General features: G+C 40.0%; 1 long non-coding RNA gene across 4 annotated transcripts in view; it reads left to right on the top strand.

Annotated features, from left to right (window-relative positions):
• LOC309623783 overlaps window positions 1–18,248 on the top strand; it is a 48,145-nt gene that overhangs the window by 12,825 nt on the left and 17,072 nt on the right. The gene's annotated exons all lie outside the window — the stretch shown is intronic.

Genomic DNA, 18,248 nt, shown 5'->3' with positions numbered 1-18,248 from the left:
TTTGTGCCAGTACCATATTGTCTTGATTACTGTAGCTTTGTAGTATAGTCTGAAGTCAGGGAGTCTGATTCCTCCAGCTCCATTTTCTTCCCGCAAGACTGCTTTGGCTATTCGGGGTCTTTTGTGTCTCCATACAAATTTTAAGATGATTTGTTCTAGTTCTGTAAAAAATGCCATTGGTAATTTGATAGGGATTGCATTGAATCTGTAGATTGCTTTGGGTAGTATAGTCATTTTCAAAATGTTGATTCTTCCAATCCAAGAACATGGTATATCTCTCCACCTGTTGGTATCATCTTTAATTTCTTTCATCAGTGTCTTATAGTTTTCTGCATACAGGCCTTTTGTCTCCCTAGGTAGGTTTATTCCTAGATATTTTATTCTTTTTGTTGCAGTGGTAAATGGGAGTGTTTCCATAATTTCTCTTTCAGATTTTTCATCATTGGTGTATAGGAATGCAAGAGATTTCTGTGCATTAATTTTGTATCCTGCAACTTTACCAAATTCATTGATTAGCTCTAGTAGTTTTCTGGTGGCATTTTTAGGGTTTTCTATGTATAGTATCATGTCATCCGCACACAGTGACAGATTTACTTCTTCTTTTCCAATTTGTATTCCTTTTATTTCTTTTTCTTCTCTGATTGCCGTGGCTAGGACTTCCAGAACTATGTTGAATAATAGTGGTGAGAGTGGACATCCTTGTCTCATTCCTGATCTTAGAGGAAATGCTTTCAGTTTTTCACCATTGAGAATGATGTTTGCTGTGGGTTTGTCATATATGGCCTTTATTATGTTGAGGTAGGTTCCCTCTATGCCCACTTTCTGGAGAGTTTTTATCATAAATGGGTGTTGAATTTTGTCAAAAGCTTTATCTGCATCTATTGAGATGATCATATGGTTTTTATTCTTCAATTTGTTAATATGGTGTATCACATTGATTGATTTGCATATATTGAAGAATCCTTGCATCCCTGGGATAAATCCCACTTGATAGTGGTGTATGATCTTTTTAATGTGTTGTTGGATTCTGTTTGCCAGTATTTTGTTGAGGATTTTTGCATCTATATTCATCAGTGATATTGGTCTGTAATTTTCTTTTTTTGTAGTATCTTTGTCTGGTTTTGGTATCAGGGTGATGGTGGCCTCATAGAATGAGTTTGGGAGTGTTCCTTCCTCTGCAATTTTTTGGAAGAGTTTGAGAAGGATGGGTGTTAGCTCTTCTCTAAATGTTTGATAGAATTCACCTGTGAAGCCATCTGGTCCTGGACTTTTGTTTGTTGGAAGATTTTTAATCACAGTTTCAATTTCATTACTTGTGATTGGCCTGTTCATATTTTCTATTTCTTCCTGGTTCAGTCTTGGAAGGTTATACCTTTGTAAGAATTTGTCCATTTCTTCCAGGTTGTCCATTTTATTGGCATAGAGTTGCTTGTAGTAGTCTCTTAGGATGCTTTGGATTTCTGCGGTGTCTGTTGTAACTTCTCCTTTTTCATTTCTAATTTTATTGATTTGAGTCCTCTCCCTCTTTTTCTTGATGAGTCTGGCTAATGGCTTATCAATTTTGTTTATCTTCTCAAAGAACCAGCTTTTAGTTTTATTGATCTTTGCTATTGTTTTCTTTGTTTCTATTTCATTTATTTCTGCTCTGATCTTTATGATTTCTTTCCTTCTGTTAACTTTGGGTTTTGTTTGTTCTTCTTTCTCTAGTTCCTTTAGGTGTAAGGTTAGATTGTTTACTTGAGATTTTTCTTGTTTCTTTAGGTAGGCTTGTATAGCTAGAAACTTCCCTCTTAGAACTGCTTTTGCTGCATCCCATAGGTGTTGGATAGTCGTGTGTTCATTGTCATTTGTCTCTAGGTATTTTTTGATTTCCTCTTTGATTTCTTCAGTGATCTCTTGGTTATTTAGTAACATATTGTTTAGCCTCCATGTGTTTGTGTTTTTTACGTTTTTTCCCCTGTAATTGATTTCTAATCTCATAGCGTTGTGGTCAGAAAAGATGCTTGATATGATTTCAATTTTCTTAAATTTACTGAGGCTTGATTTGTGACCCAAGATGTGATCTATCCTGGAGAATGTTCCATGCGCACTTGAGAAGAAAGTGTAATCTGCTGTTTTTGGATGGAATGTCCTATAAATATCAATTAAATCTATCTGGCCTATTGTGTCATTTAAAGCTTCTGTTTCCTTATTTATTTTCATTTTGGATGATCTGTCCATTGGTGTAAGTGAGGTGTTAAAATTCCCCACTATTATTGTGTTACTGTCAATTTCCTCTTTTATAGCTGTTAGCAGTTGCCTTATGTATTGAGGTGCTCCTATGTTGGGTGCATATATATTTATAATTGTTATATCTTCTTCTTGGATTGATCCCTTGTTCATTATGTAGTGTCTTTCCTTGTCTCTTATAACATTCTTTATTTTAAAGTCTATTTTATCTGATATGAGTTTTGCTACTCCAGCTTTCTTTTCATTTCCATTTGCATGGAATAAATTTTCCTTCCCCTCACTTTCAGTCTGTATGTGTCCCTAGGTCTGAAGTGGGTCTCTTGTAGACAGCATATATATGGGTCTTGTTTCTGTATCCATTCAACAAGCCTGTGTCTTTTGGTTGGAGCATCTAATCCGTTCACGTTTAAGGTAATTATCTATATGTATGTTCCTATGACCATTTTCTTAATTGTTTTGGGTTTGTTTTTGTAGATCCTTTTCTTCTCTTGTGTTTCCCGCTTAGAGAAGTTCCTTTAGCATTTGTTGTAGAGCTGGTTTGGTGGTGCTGAATTCTCTTAGCTTTTGCTTGTCTGTAAAGCTTTTGATTTCTCCATCGAATCTGAATGAGATCCTTGCCGGGTAGAGTAATCTTGGTTGTAGGTTCTTCCCTTTCATCACTTTAAGTGTATCATGCCACTCTCTTCTGGCTTGTAGAGTTTCTGCTGAGAAATCAGCTGTTAACCTTATGGGGTTCCCTTGTATGTTATTTGTCATTTTTCCCTTGCTGCTTTCAATAATTTTTCTTTGTCTTTGATTTTTGCCAATGTGATTACTATGTGTCTCAGCGTGTTTCTCCTTGGGTTTATCCTGTATGGGACTCTCTGTGCTTCCTGGACTCGGGTGGGTATTTCCTTTCCCATGTTAGGGAAGTTTTCGACTATAATCTCTTCAGATATTTTCTCTGGTCCTTTCTCTCTCTCTCCTCCTTCTGGGACCCCTATAATGTGAATGTTGTTGTGTTTAATGTTGTCCCAGAGGTCTCTTAGGCTGTCTTCATTTCTTTTCATTCTTTTTTCTTTATTCTGTTCCACAGCAGTGAATTCCACCATTCTGTTTTCCAGGTCACTTATCCATTCTTCTGCCTCAGTTAGTCTGCTCTTGATTACTTCTAGTGTAGTTTTCATTTCAGTTATTGTATTGTTCATCTCTGTTTGTTTGTTCTTCAGTTCTTCTAGGTCTTTGTTAAACATTTCTTGCCTCTTCTCAATCTTTGCCTCCAATCTTTTTCCGAGGTCCTGGATCATCTTCACTATCATTATTCTGAATTCTTTTTCTGGAATGTTGTCTATCTCCACTTCATTTAGTTGTTTTTCTGGGGTTTTATCTTGTTCCTTCATCTGGTACATAGCCCTCTGCCTTTTCATCTTGTCTGTCTTTCTGTGAGTGTTGAACAACATCATTTTAAAAATATTTTGGTATAGGGGCTTCCCTGGTGGTGCAGTGTTTAAGAATCCACCTGCCAGTGCAGGGGACGTGGGTTTGAGCCCTGGTCGGGGAAGATCCCATGTGCCGCAGAGCAACTAAGCCCATGTGACACAACTACTGAGCCTGCACTCTAGAGCCCACGAGCCACAACTACTGAGCCCATGTGCCACAACTACTGAAGCCCACCTAGAGCCTGTGCTCTGCAACAAGAGTAGCCACCACAATGAGAAGACCGTGCACTGCAACGAAGAGTAGCCCCAGGTCACTGCAACTAGAGAAAACCCGCACGCAGCGACGAAGACCCAATGCAGCCAAAAAAACCAAAAAAAGTATTTTGGTATAAAAAAGAAGACAAAACTGAAACATTTCATAAGAGAAACTTGTAGAAAAGTTTGAAAAGGCAGGTAAGCAAATATAAAACAAAAATCATTCACAATCATAGCTCTATCAGATACATTTGGTGTATATCTTTTCAGGACTTTTTCTGTACACATATTTGAGTATAAAATATGTATTAGTTTGTTTTATCTTCATAAAAATCTTTTGAGGGATAGACAAAGCAAGTATGACATGATATCATGCAAAGTACTCAATACAGTTGTTAGCAATATTGTAGGCAAAATGTAAGCAAAAAGCCAGTAAGTGTTAATAGAGCATTTTCATTTATTAGGCTGGTACTTTATATAAAGTAGTATAATAAGTACTTTATATAAGCTGCTACCCAGTTGTCCCAGCAGCTTTCTCTCAAACTGGGTTATTACCATCATTTTATGGTTTCAAGGAAATTAAATAACTCAAGGTTTTTCAATGACAGTGTTCAGATCCAGATTCGTCTAAAAGCCTATATGCCTTCTATTGCAACGAGCTACTCTGTCTCTGCAAGTCTTGCCATTCTCATTTTACAGATTTACATTTTACATGGCTCTGACAAGTTGACTATTGGCCTAGGTTAGCGAGAGATGGACCCAGGCATTCAGTGTTAGATTCCTGACTTGTGCCTTCTGGGGAACAGCCCCTTCCCAACTTCCCTGAAGAATGTTGCATACCAGCTTGCTACCACTTTGTGTTGGCAGGATATTGCTCTTCAGATGCCTGGGGAGCACTTATTCTCAAGGTTTCTGAGAAAGGTCAATGAGAATAAACTTGGAAGTATTTGCAAGTATCCATCATTCTAATGTTTGCTTGTGGCTCCATTTCTGTGAATATTCCCTTGGCATTGTGACCAAATGCAAAGGGTTTGGTTCAGGTATTATTTGACCTATTAACATCCCCTCCCCAACAATATGGGTTCCTTTATTTTCTCCTCTAGATGTGTGAAAAAAAAAGTAGCAAACTTTGCCACTGATCACTTAAACAGGAAGAGGTTCACTACTTTTAGCTAAAAGAACAACCGTAGCAATAGGAAAATTATTAATACGCACATCAGTGAAGAAGGCCCGGCTTGTGGCAGCTTAGCTGATGGGCAAAATCATGCTCCATCACCATCTTTCCTTGGCTACACAGTCCTACATGGCTTGCTGTCCAGCCCTAGAGAGCAGCTGAGAAAGAGGGTTTTGAGCTTGGGGCTCTGCCAGTGACTCGGATGCAGAACTTTATGGTATGGTTAGTTCTCTAGTTTTTCTGGTCGCATCTGGCCATTTATTAATTGGTCAGTCCAGGCATATCCTGCAGTTTCGCCTCTAAATACCAGTAAGTTAGGAGGGGTGGTGAGGTCAGCAAGGGGATAGACTGGAGTTGACCTGGAAAGGCTGAGAAAGGCTGTGCTGATTCTGCATGGCTGTGTTGACTGGCATTGCAACACAGGGCTGAGAAACAGTTATGATTATAGTATCATGCAAAGAACAGAAGGGGTCTAATGCAACCTGTTCCTTTTTGGTTGTCTTTGTTCCTAGTTTTTTGCTGATTCCCAAAGTATGTTTGTAGCTTTGGATCTGGGAAGGATGAACTTGTTTATCACACCAAATATTAAGTTGTGAGGTATATGTGTGTACCTTGTGGGTTATTTCCTTCACCTTAACCTGTGTGGGGATAAGGCTGTGTGGTGGAGGTCCTGGCTGAGGGCCTTGTGTGGGCAAATGGAAGGCTATGGGAGAGAGTCCTGGCCAGAGGCAGTTACATCCAACAAGCAAGAAGCAGTTAGTTTCAAGGAGCAGGATCAACCAAAAGCAGGCTGAACTCTCTGCAGCAGGAGACTGAAGTACGGAGTACCAGAAGAGGAATCAGGAACTGGCCAATTCTGAGAGTCCCCAGAGCAGTGTGTGTGTGTGTGTGTGTGTGTGTGTGTGTGTGTGTGTGTGTGTGTGTGTGTGTGTGTGTGTGTGTGTGTGTTTGATGAGCTGGTTGGGACGTGATGTGTGGGTGGGCTCAGTTTAGAATGACTAAATGGGGTAGTCCTTAAGCTCTTTTCTGTTCAAAGATGTTTGTTTTCTACTCTCTAAGGATTTTAGTCACAAAAGGGACCATGAAATGTCTACCTTCGTTGGAAGGAGAAAAGCCCTCAGGTGGAATTAAGAGGTAAACCCTATCTCTAGAAGGAGTAGAGGGTGTACACATGGAAGTGCGGTGCACCCTCAGAAATCCCATATGTAGGTAACGTTGCATCTTCTTCCCTCCCTCCGACACTGTGCTGCACTGGAAATAAGGCGGCTTCACACTCGAGCGGAACGGGATTTGAATCCCGGCTCCAGCAGTGATTTATCTGAACTCACTTTCCTCATCCATAAAATGGGGATGGTTAATCCTCTTCTTGGGTCTTTAGGAGAATTAAAAGAGATAAAGGGTTTGTGAAGCATATAGCACAGCACCTGGCACATGGAGATGCTTCATACATCCCTGCCCTGTGAGAAGGACCAAGACTCTTTTTTTTTTGGCCATGCCACATGGCTTGTGGGATCTTAGTTCCCTGACCAGGGATTGAACCCAGGCCCTTGGCAGTGAAAGCACCACGTCCTAACCACTGGACTGCCAGGGAATTCCCAGGAGCAGCTTCTAATGAGAACATGGGCTGCCTGCAGAGACAGGCCGTGGAGTCCACCAGCTTTCTCAGCTTTAAATGCCACAGCTGAGCGAGCCAGTTTATCATTCCAGGAGTAGGTGCTGTGCAGGGAGGAGACTAATCCATCACACCCTGGGCGTGGTGGGAGGTCCAGAGGAGAAATATTAGATCTGCTATCTGTGGCATCTGTTGGGGCCCATGATGGATATGTGCACCTGTGAACAAGTGAAGCAGAAGCCAGGACTGTGTGTACGAACGGGGGAAGGAAGAGCAGGAGGCGGGTAAAGCTCTTGTTAGCTGAGGTTTCTGGGAAGGGATTGGATGGAGAGGAGGTGGACGCAGTGCAAGTCTTGAATATGGAGGGTGTGAATATCGGGCAGAGGGCGTGGGAGAAGGTGTGCTGGGGGTTGGAGCAAAGCCAAGGTGGCGGCAGGGTCCTGGGATGTGGAGAAGGTCAGGTGGAATGTGAGATGGGCTTGGGGAGAAAAGGGAGGAAGGGTGTCTGGATAATTTCAGTTTGGACTGGTTGGTAGTATGGCTGGATGAGTAGGGCAGAGTCTGATAGACCTGGGTTGAAATCCTGGTTCTGGAAAAATTTGGCCAAATTACTTCACCACCATTATTTTTCTTATCTTTATAAAATGTACATAATAATAGTGCAACTTACGATGGCTGAGTTGACATATGTAAGGGATCTGGCACATCGTGGATGTTCAATAAATAGCAGCTGTTATTGTTATGTAGGTGTTAGTATTATATTTGTGTGCTTTATAAACTTTCTTACTTTATGAGGTTTTCATTGTCCTCTGGGTTAATCACACTGTGTACAAAAGGGAGAGTTGTAGAGTTGTCAATAAGATAGGATAGCCTTCAACAAAAAGGAGGTGGTAATTGGACAAAAGAATATTTAAAACTTATTTTTTTTTAATACCCATTTATGGGGCTAAGACCCATTGTTAGCATTTAGGGACACTAACTTGAAAAATATTCAGACAATGATTACAAATTTACCAGCAGTTCATATGTTTGAATTTTTGCTCAAATGGAGCCATAAGCCATGACGCTTAAGTGCCATAGCATCCAGCACCTCAGTCTTTCACCCCGTGGGAGAAGCAGGCAGAGTGTGAACATATGCCCACCTGACCGGCAGTGTCACAGCAACAAAGTCACTGGGTAGAATTTACCTGGCTGAAACATCACCAGGTTCCTCTTCTGGTAATTAATTGTTTTTGAGAGGTGCTGTAGCTAAAGGGAACAGTGGTCATTGGAGCCACCTTGAGTTTGCTAAGAACAAGTTGCTAAACTCACCTTTTCCCTTCTTGGTAAAGTTACTAGAATACAGGTCAGGCAATGGTGCAGATACAGCACAGAATCTGTCAAAACATCTCAGGATGTCCTTGAGGACTAAAGGAGATCTGGGCAGGGCACAGGCCAATTAGTACCTGGTTATCAACTGTACCGAGGGGGGATTAAAGTCAACTTGGAGAAAAATTTCTCTCCTGAAATGAGATATCACCATGGTGTTCGGGTTGAAGATGACCAGGCCTATGATGATTTATTGGACATTTATGATAGACTGTGTCTCCAAAATGGCAGCGGAGGTGCTGTGTTCAACACACAGTAGAGGGGAGGCCCTTCTGCCCTCTTTGTATAAAGGAATCTTTGTTCCTTGATCAAATGTCTGAGATTCCTCTGAGTGCTGGGCCTGGTACAAGAGAGAGAGGGGAAAGTCAGATGGCTGTACTTTGGATCCATTTTATAGATGAAAACCGAGGTTCAGGAAGGTTAGGGAACTTGCCCAGGGTTACCCGGTCAGTATATTGGTTTGAAGGTTATGTTCTTCCACATGTTATGCCCTGCATGTGGGTCCACAATCCCAACTGTTTAGGTTCAGCCCAGTCTAGATGTATCTTCACAACCACACAAACATAAAGGTTTGGGAGTCTTTGAAGATTGTTATCCATCAACACAGGAATCCGTCTGGAGCTTCGTGGCAAAGTTGTCATGATGCTGATGGGCAGAAACCAGAGAAGAGAAGGTTTGGCTTAGTGAACTGAAGGGAAATAACACATGAAGGGCAAGAAGATCCATTCATTGAGTCACTCATCACCCACCCTGTGCGAGGCCTGGGCTTGGCGCTGAGGGTACAGATGTGAAGATCAGCCAGTCTCTGCCCCAGGAACCCACAGCCTGGTGTGGAGATGGTGACAATACAGTGAGTGGTTTCACAGAAGAACTTTCCCCAGATCTGATCTTCCCAGACCATATCCTTCTCAGCATTCAGGTCTTAGTTCAGAAGGCACTCCCCTTCCCTTAAAAAAATAACAGCTTTATTATGCACATACTGTGTGATGCTGAATGATGGCCCCCAAAGATGTCTACATCCTGATCCCTGGACCTTGTATGTTACCCTGTCTGGTAAAAATGACTTAGGGTGTGTGATTAAATTAATGATCTGGAGATGGAGAGATTATCCTGGATTATTCAGGTGGGTCCAGTGTAATGACAAGGGTCCTCATAAGAGGGAGGCAGGAGGATGAGAGAGAGAAAGGAAATGTGATGTTGGAACTAGAGGTTTAAGTGACACACTTGGAAGATGCAGTAAGGGGTCAAGAGCCAGGGAATACAGGCAGACTCCAGAAGCTAGAAAAGGCAAGGAAACGGATTCCTCCCTGGGCTTCCAGAAGGAACACAGCCCTGCCAACACCTTGATTTTAGCTTTTGACCTCCAGACCATAAAATAATAAATTGGTGTTGTTTAAAGCCACCTGGTTGTGGTAATTTGTCAAAATAGCAATAGGAAACTAATGTGCATGCCACACAATTCATTGGATCGTCATATGCTCACAAACTTGTACAACCATTACCACAATCAATTTTAGGACATTTTATCACCCTCCCCCTCAAAAAAGCTTATCCCCATTAGTGGTCACTCCTCTTTTCGGCTTATAGTTGGGCATGTGGCTTTGGTTAAGTTTCCTTACTTGTATGAGCCTGTTTTCTCATCTGTAAATGGGATACTACCCAATTCCAAAGGATGTTGTAAGAATTCAGTGAGACCATGTGTGTAAGCATTTAGCACAGTGCCTGCAGCCAGTGTTCAGTAGGTTGTGTTATTATTCTTGTAAGTACCAGTGAGGAGGCTGTTGCAGAAGCACAGGGGAGAGCTGAAGGAGGGGCTGGACCAGGCCAGTGGCTGAGGGGTGGAGAGGAGGGGATCTGCTTTCTCTCACATGCTCCAAGCTCTGTGATCCTCCCTCACTGGAGAACAGTTTTACCTTCTTTTTTTTTTTTTAATTTTTTTTTAACATCTTTAAGTTTTACCTTCTTTTAGCACTTGGAATTCCATTAAAGCCGGCCTGCTGGTCCCTGTCTGGTCACTAGAGGGCAGTAGAGCCAAGGACACATAAGGAAGGCGGCGTTGGCGCTGGTCTGTGTGTTCAGCCTTTATTCCTGTTCTGACGCCTAATTGTGTTATTTGCTTTGGACTGTCCCCTCCCTCCCTCCTTGCTCTGTGTACTTGCGGACATTTTTTTTTCCAAACACTTCACATCTCAGGGCACCTCTGAGTCCCTATGCCATCTGTGGCCTGGGATTAGTCATGGCTGAAGCCTCTTACTTTCTGACAGCTGTGTTTATTTCTCAAGGGCCCAAGTGGCTGCAGAATATGGGGGCCTGTGCACTGCAGCTCAGCAGAGCCTAGGATGAACAACAGTTGCTCTTCTGCCAGTTCAAAACTTGGGGCCTGTTCCATCTTGCATTCGTCCTCTGCAACCCAGGGCATATTAATTTCAGCCAAATCACACGGACTGAGATGGTGATGGTGGGCTGTGGTGGGTGTGATTCCCTAAAGAAAATTCAAGTGAGGTCACCAGAGGGAGGAAGAATTGATGTTTATGCAAAATGCACAGATGTCCAGTACAGCTACCGCATGGGAACAGAATAATCCACCAGTTAACAGTCCTGGCTTGACACTCCAGTTCCCAGGGATGGAATCCCATTTCCACCGTTAACAAGTTGTGTGACCATGACTGTGTCACTTCACTTGTCAGTCTGAGTCTCAATGTCCCCATCTACAAAATGGGAGTGATGGTCCAGCATTGTGGGCTTGAACCAGTGGGAAAGCACACTGCAAAGGCACCAGGCAGGCACCAGCACGTGTCACTGCAACTTGGTGTGGCATGAAGTCTGAAGTCTGTGATCCAGCAAATCAGCTTCTGGGTATTTAATATAAGGAAATGAAAAAGCTAACTCAGAAAAGGCATCTGTACCCCCATGTTCATTGCAGCATTATTTACAATAGCTAGGATATGGAAACAACGTAAGTGTTCATTGATGGATGAATAGATAAAGAAATGTGGTATATATATACACCATATATACAATATAATTCAGCCGTAGAAAAGAAAGAAATATTGCCATTTCCACAACATGGATGGACCTTGAGGGCATTATGCTAAATGAAATAAGTCAGATAGAGGAAGACAAACACCATATGATCTCACTTGTATGAGGAATCTAAAAAATAAACCCAAGACCAAGCTTATAGATACAGAGAACAAATTGGTGGTTGCCAGAGGTAGGGGGTGGGGGAGCGGGCGAGATGGCTGAAGGTCAAAATGTACAAACTTTCAGTTATAAAATAAGTGAGTCCTGGAATGTAATGTACAGCATGGTGACTATACTTAGCAACAGTGTATTGCATATTTGAATGTTTCTAAGAGAGTGGATCTCAAAAGTTCATCACAAGAAAAAAAATTGTAACTATGTATGGTGACAGATGTTAATTAGACTTATTGTGGAGATTATTTTGCAATGTACACAAACATTGAATCATTACATTGTATACCTGAAATCAATATAATGTTATAACATATTATAACATAATAATACATATATATTATAAAATTATACCTAAATAAAAAAAGTAAATGAAATCTGAAGTCTCTGGATTGTTACCTGACCAGTTCCAGGGCACCTGTCCACAGACAGGCAGCCAAACTGCCCTGGGTTCAAGTTCTCAATCTGCCACTTCCTAACTATGTTATTCCCCTCCATGAAGTGAAGATCAGCATTACTGCCTCCCAGGGTTATTGGGAGAAATGATGAGGTGATATATAGACAGTGCCTGGCACATATTGTTCTGTAACTAATGATAGATGCGTTCTCAGTACAATTATTACCCCAGAGCACACCAGGAGTCCAGGAGAGACTCTGGCAGGACAGACCACATGCTCTGTGAACAAACAACCATCCTGCTGGATAAAGGGTGCATTTGGCCGGCAGCCAAGGGCACTGGGAGGCTTTGTGCAGCCTGACACTTCCCACCTTCCTTTCAACTTGGGCTGGGTACAGCCTCACGGAGGTTCATGTTTCTCTTTTAATTAGCCTCAGGCTCTCCTCTCAGCCCATCTTTCATTTCCACCACAAGCTTTCAGCCAGATAGCTTGAACAGAATCTCATCTGGAGTGTGTTAACTCTTCTCCCCCGTTGCTGGCAGAGATCTGGGATCAGCTCTGCATCAGGACAAGTTGTAAGTAAACACACATTTGCTCTAATGGGGCCCCTCCTCGCATCCCATAGGCTTATCTTATATTTGCGCAGCTTCAAATCAGGGAACACAAGAGTGTTTGGAAAAGACCTTAGAAATCATTTAATCCAGTCTACCCATTTTACAGGAGAGTAAATTGAAGATGTTGAGTTGCTCATGTTCACATAGATAACTTGAGGATACGAATAGAGATGGAAATCAGGTCTTCTGACTCTTAGTTCTAAGCTCTACAGTAACACCGTACCTCAATCTTTCACTCATTCCTTCAAAAAATATGTATTGAGCAACTAACATCTTATGCCTGGTCCTTTTGTGGGCACTGGAGCAACAGCGATAAATAAGAAATGATCTGCTCTTATGCTTATGAACTCTTCGTCTATTTGTCCATCCATCCATCCATCCATCCATCCATCCATCCATCCATCCATCCATACATACATTCATCCAGTGCTTCTATTTGTTCATCCATCCACCTCCCTTTTTTCCTGTCCATCTCTCATTCATCCCTTCATCTTCATCCTTTTGTACATTTGTTTCTGTCCATTCATTTTGCCATTCATCTCACTATCAATTTATTGGCTAATCTATTCATCTGTTCATTTATCCCCTACCCATCCATCATCTGTTCCTGTTTCCATGAGTCTGTTTCTCTTTCCGCCTACACATTGGTCTCTTCATCCATTCACAGTTTCTTGTGTCTATATGGCTCTAGGTTTTTGGCTGGTGCTCAGGACTTAGACAAGTAAGAAGCATTTGTATTCGAGTCTTTGTATGAACATATACCTTCTTGTCTCTTGGTTAGATACCTAGGAGTAGAATAGCTAGATCATAGGGTAGACATTGGTTTAACTTTTTAAGAAATTGCTAAAATGTTTTTCAATTAGTTTTTACTCTTTTACATTTCTACCAGTTCCTCCACACCCTTCCCAACTTTTTGCATGGTCACCCTTTAAATTTTATCCATTGTAATAGGTATGGTTTTAATTTTGTTATTCCCCTAATGACAGATGCTGGTGAGCTCCTTTTCATGTGCTTATTAGCTATCCATATATCATTTTGGCAAAGTGTGTGCAAATACTTTGCCCATTTAAAAAATTAAATTGTTTGTTTTCTTATTATTGAGTGGTATTTTAAAAATGTACATATATTCTGCATTGAAGTCCTTTATCAGATATAAACTTCGCAAATATTTTTTTCTCCAGCTGTGGTTTGTCTTTTCATTCTCTTAATAGTAGTTTTAAAAGAGCAGAGTACATTAATTTGGGTGAACTCCATTTTATTAATTTATTCTCATATGGATCTTTATGTGTCATGTAATAATTTTTTGCCTAGCATAAGGTCACAAAGATTTTCTACTATTTTTTTTTCTATATGTCTTATTGTTTCATGTTTTACTAGGTGTATGATAGATTCTGAGGTAATTTTTTTTTAATTTCTTTTTTTTATTGGAGTATAGTTGCTTTACAATATTGTGTTAGTTTATAATGTACAGCAAAGTGAATCAGCTATACATATACATATATCCCCTGTTTTTTGGATTTCTTTCCCATTTAGGTCACCACAGAGCATTGAGTAGAGTTCCCTGTGCTATACGTTCTCATTACTTACCTATTTTGTACATAGTATCAAGAGTGTATATATGTCAATCCCCATCTCCCAGTTCATCCCACCCCTCCCTTCCCCCCTGGTATCCATATGTTTGTTCTCTATGTCTGTGTCTTTATTTCTGCTTTGCAAATAAGACAATCTATACCATTTCTTTTAGATTCCACATATATGCAATAGTATATGATATTTGTTTTTCTCTTTCTGACTTACTTCACTCTGTATGACAGTCTCTAGGTCCATCCACGTCTCTACAAATGATCCAATTTCATTCCTTTCAATGGCTGAGTAATATTCCATTGTATATATGTACCACATCTTCTTTATCCATTCCTCTGTTGATAGACATTTAGGGTGCTTCCATGTCCTGGCTGTTGTAAATAGCGCTGCAGCGAACAATGGGGTGCATGTGTCTTTTTGAATTATGGTTTTCTCTGGCTATATGCCCAGTAGTGGGATTGCTGGGTCATATGGTAGTTCTATTTTTAGTTTTGTAAGGAACCTCCACACTGTTCTCCATAGTGGCTGTATCAATTTACATTCCCACCAACAGTGCAAGAGGGTTCCCTTTTCTCCACACCCTCTCCAGCATTGATTGTTTGTAGACTTTTTGATGATGGCCATTCTGACTGGTGTGAGGTGATACCTCACTGTAGTTTTGATTTGCATTTCTCTAATGATTAGTGATGATGAGCATCTTTTCATGTGCCTCTTGGCCATCTGTATGTCTTCTTTGGAGAAATGTCTATTTAGGCCTTCTGCCCATTTTTCGATTGGGGTTTTTGTTTTTATGATATTGAGCTGCATGAGTTGTTTGTATATTTTGGAGATTAATCCTTTGTCAGTTGCTTCATTTGCAAAATTTTCTCCCATTCTGAGGGTTGTCTTTTCGTCTTGTTTATGGTTTCCTTTGCTGTGCAAAAGCTTTTAAGTTTCATTAGGTCCCATTTGTTTATTTTTGTTTTTATTTCCATTACTCTAGGAGGTGGGTCAAAAAGGATCTTGCTGTAATTTATGTCAGAGTGTTCTGCCTATGTTTTCCTCTAAGAGTTTTATAATGTCTGGCATTACATTTAGGTTTTTAATCCATTTTGAGTTTATTTTTGTGTATGGTGTAGGGAGTATTCTAATTTCACTCTTTTACATGTAGCTGTCCAGTTTTCCCAGCACCACTTATTGAAGAGACTGTCTTTTCTCCATTGTATATTCTTGCCTCCTTTGTCATAGATTAGGTGACCATAGGTGTCTGGGTTTATCTCTGGGCTTTCTGTCCTGTACCATTGATCTATATTTCTGTTTTTGTGCCAGTACCATACTATCTTGATTACTGTAGCTTTGTAGTATAGTCTGAAGTCAGGGAGCCTGATTCCTCCAGCTCTGTTTTTCTTTTTTTAAAAAAAAATTATTTATTTACTTATTATTTATTTTTGGCTGTGCCAGGTCTTAGTCATGGCATGTGGGATCTTCGTTGCGGCATGCGAGATCTTTAGTTGCGGCATGTGCTATCTTTAGTTGCAGCATGTGGGATCTTAGTTGAGGCATGCGGATTTCTTCATTGTGGCATGAGGACTCTTAGTTGAGGCATGTGGACTTCTTAGTTGCAGCATGCAGACTCTTAGTTGCGGCATGCGAACTTTTAGTTGTGGCATGCATGCTGGATCTAGTTCCCCAACCAGGGATCGAACCTGGGAACCCTGCATTGGGAGCATGGAGTCTTACCCACTGGACCACCAGGGAAGTCCCCAGTTTTTCTTTTTCCAAATTGCTTTGGCTATTTGTGGTCTTTTGTGATTCCATACAAATTGTAAAGTTTTTTGTTCTACTTCTGTGAAAAATGCCACTGGTAATTTGATAGGAATTGCATTGAATCTGTAGATTGCTTTGGGTAGTAGAGTCATTTCCACAATATTGATTCTTCCAATCCAAGAACATGGTATATCTCTCCATCTGTTTGTGTCATCATTGATTTCTTTCTTTGGTGTCTTATTGTTTTCTGCATACAGGTCTTTTGCCTCCTTAGGGAGATTTATTCCTAGGTATTTTATTCTTTTTGTTGCAGTGGTAAATGGGATTGTTTCCTTAATTTCTCTTTCTCATCTTTCATTGTTAGTGTGTAGGAATGCAAGAGATTTCTGTGCATTAATTTTGTATCCTGCAAATTTACCAAATTCATTAATTAGCTCTAGTAATTTTCTGGTGGCATCTTTAGAATTTTTTATGTATAGTATCATGTCATCTGTGAACAGTGACAGTTTTACTTCTTCCTTCTCAATTTGGATTCCTTTTTTTCTTTTTTCTTCTCTGATTGCTATGGCTAGGACTTCCAAAACTACGTTGAATAATAGTGGCCAGAGTGGACATCCTTGTCTTGTTCCTGATCTTAGAGGAAATGGTTTCAGTTTTTCACCATTGAGAACGATGTTGGCTGTGGGTTTGTCATATATGGCCTTATTATGTTGAGGTATCTTCCCTCTATACCCACTGGCTGTAGAGTTCTTATCATAAATGGGTGTTGAATTTTATTGAAAGCTTTTTCTGCATCTATTGAGATTATCATATGGTTTTTATCTTTCAATTTGTTAATATGGTGTATCACATTGATTGATTTGCATATATAGAAGAATCCTTGCATCCCTGGGATAAATCCCACTGGATCATGGTGTATGATCCTTTTAATGTGTTGTTGGATTAGGTTTGCTAGTATTTTGTTGAGGATATTTGTGTCTATGTTCATCAGTGATACTGGCCTGTATTTTTCTTTTTTGTGATATCTTTGTCTGGTTTTGGTATCAGGGTGATGGTAGCTTCATAGAATAAGTTTGGGAGTGTTCCTCCCTCTGCAATTTTTGGAAGAGTTTGAGAAGGATAGGTGTTAGCTCTTCTCTAAATGTTTGATAGAATTCACCTGTGAAGCCATCTGGTCCTGGACTTCTGTTTGTTGGAAGATTTTTAATCACAGTTTTAATTTCATTACTTGTGATTGGCCTGTTCATATTTTCTATTTCTTCCTGGTTCAGTCTTGGAATGTTGTACCTTTCTATGAATTTGTCCATTTCTTCCAGGTTGTCCATTTTATTGGCATATAGTTGCTTGTAGTAGTCTCTTATGATCCTTTGTATTTCTGCGGTGTCAGTTGTAACTTCTCCTTTTTCATTTCTAATTTTATTGATTTGAGTGCTCTCCCTTTTTTTCTTGATGAGTCTGGCTAAAGGTTTATCAATTTTGTTTATCCTCTCGAAGAACCAGCTTTTAGTTTTATTGATCTTTGCTATTGTTTTCTTCGTTTCTATTTCATTTATTTCTGATCTGATCTTTATGATATCTTTCCTTCTACTAATTTTTTTTTGTTCTTTTTCTAGTTGCTTTAGGTGTAAGGTTAGGTTGTTTATTTGCAATTTATCTTATTTCTTGATGTAGGATTGTATTGCTATAAACTTCCCTCTTAGAACTGCTTTTGTTGTATCCCATAGGTTTTGGGTTGTTGTGTTTTCATTGTCATTTGTTTCTAGGTATTTTTTGATGTCCTCTTTAGTTTCTTCAGTGATCTCTTGGTTATTTAGTAGCATATTGTTTAGACTCCATATGTTTGTGTTTTTTACAGTTTTTTCCCTGTAATTTATTTCTAATCTCATAGCGTTGTGGTTGGGAAAGATGCTTGATATGATTGCAATTTTCTTAAATTTATTGAGGCTTGATTCATGACCCAAGATGTGATCTATCCTGGAGAATGTTCCGTGTGCACTTGAGAAGAAAGTGTATTCTGCTGCTTTCTGATGGAATGTCTTATAATATCAATTATGTCTATCTGGTCTAATGTGTCATTTAAGCCTTATGTTTCCTTATTAATTTTCTGTCTGGATGATCTATCCATTGGTGTAAGTGGAATGTTAAAGTCCCCCACTATTATTGTGTTACTGTAGATTTCCCCTTTTATGGCTGTTAGCATTTCCCTTATGTATTGAGGTGCTCCTATGTTGGGTGCATAAACATTTACAATTGTTATATCTTCTTCTTGGATTGATCCCTTGATCATTATGTAGTGTCCTTCCTTGTCTCTTGTAATAGTCTTTATTTTAAAGTCTATTTTGTCAGATATGAGTATTGCTACTCCAGCTTTCTTTTCATTTCCATTTGCATGGAATACATTTTCCTTCCCCGCACTTTCAGTCTGTATGTGTTCCTAGATCTGAAGTGGGTCTCTTGTAGACAGCATATATATGAGTCTTGTTTTTGTAAAGCCCGTTTGTGTCTTTCAGTTGGAGCATTTAATCCATTTACCTTTAAAGTACTTATAGATATATATGTTCCTATTACCATTTTCTTAATTATTTTCGGTTTGTTTTTGTCGATCTTTTTCTTCTCTTGTGTTTCCTGCCTAGAGAAATTCCTTTAGCATTTGTT

The sequence above is a fragment of the Balaenoptera borealis genome (genome assembly GCF_965194805.1).
Source record: "Balaenoptera borealis genome assembly, chromosome: 2".
NCBI classification, from domain to species: domain Eukaryota; kingdom Metazoa; phylum Chordata; class Mammalia; order Artiodactyla; family Balaenopteridae; genus Balaenoptera; species Balaenoptera borealis.
This window is presented reverse-complemented; position numbering and strand designations above follow the sequence as displayed.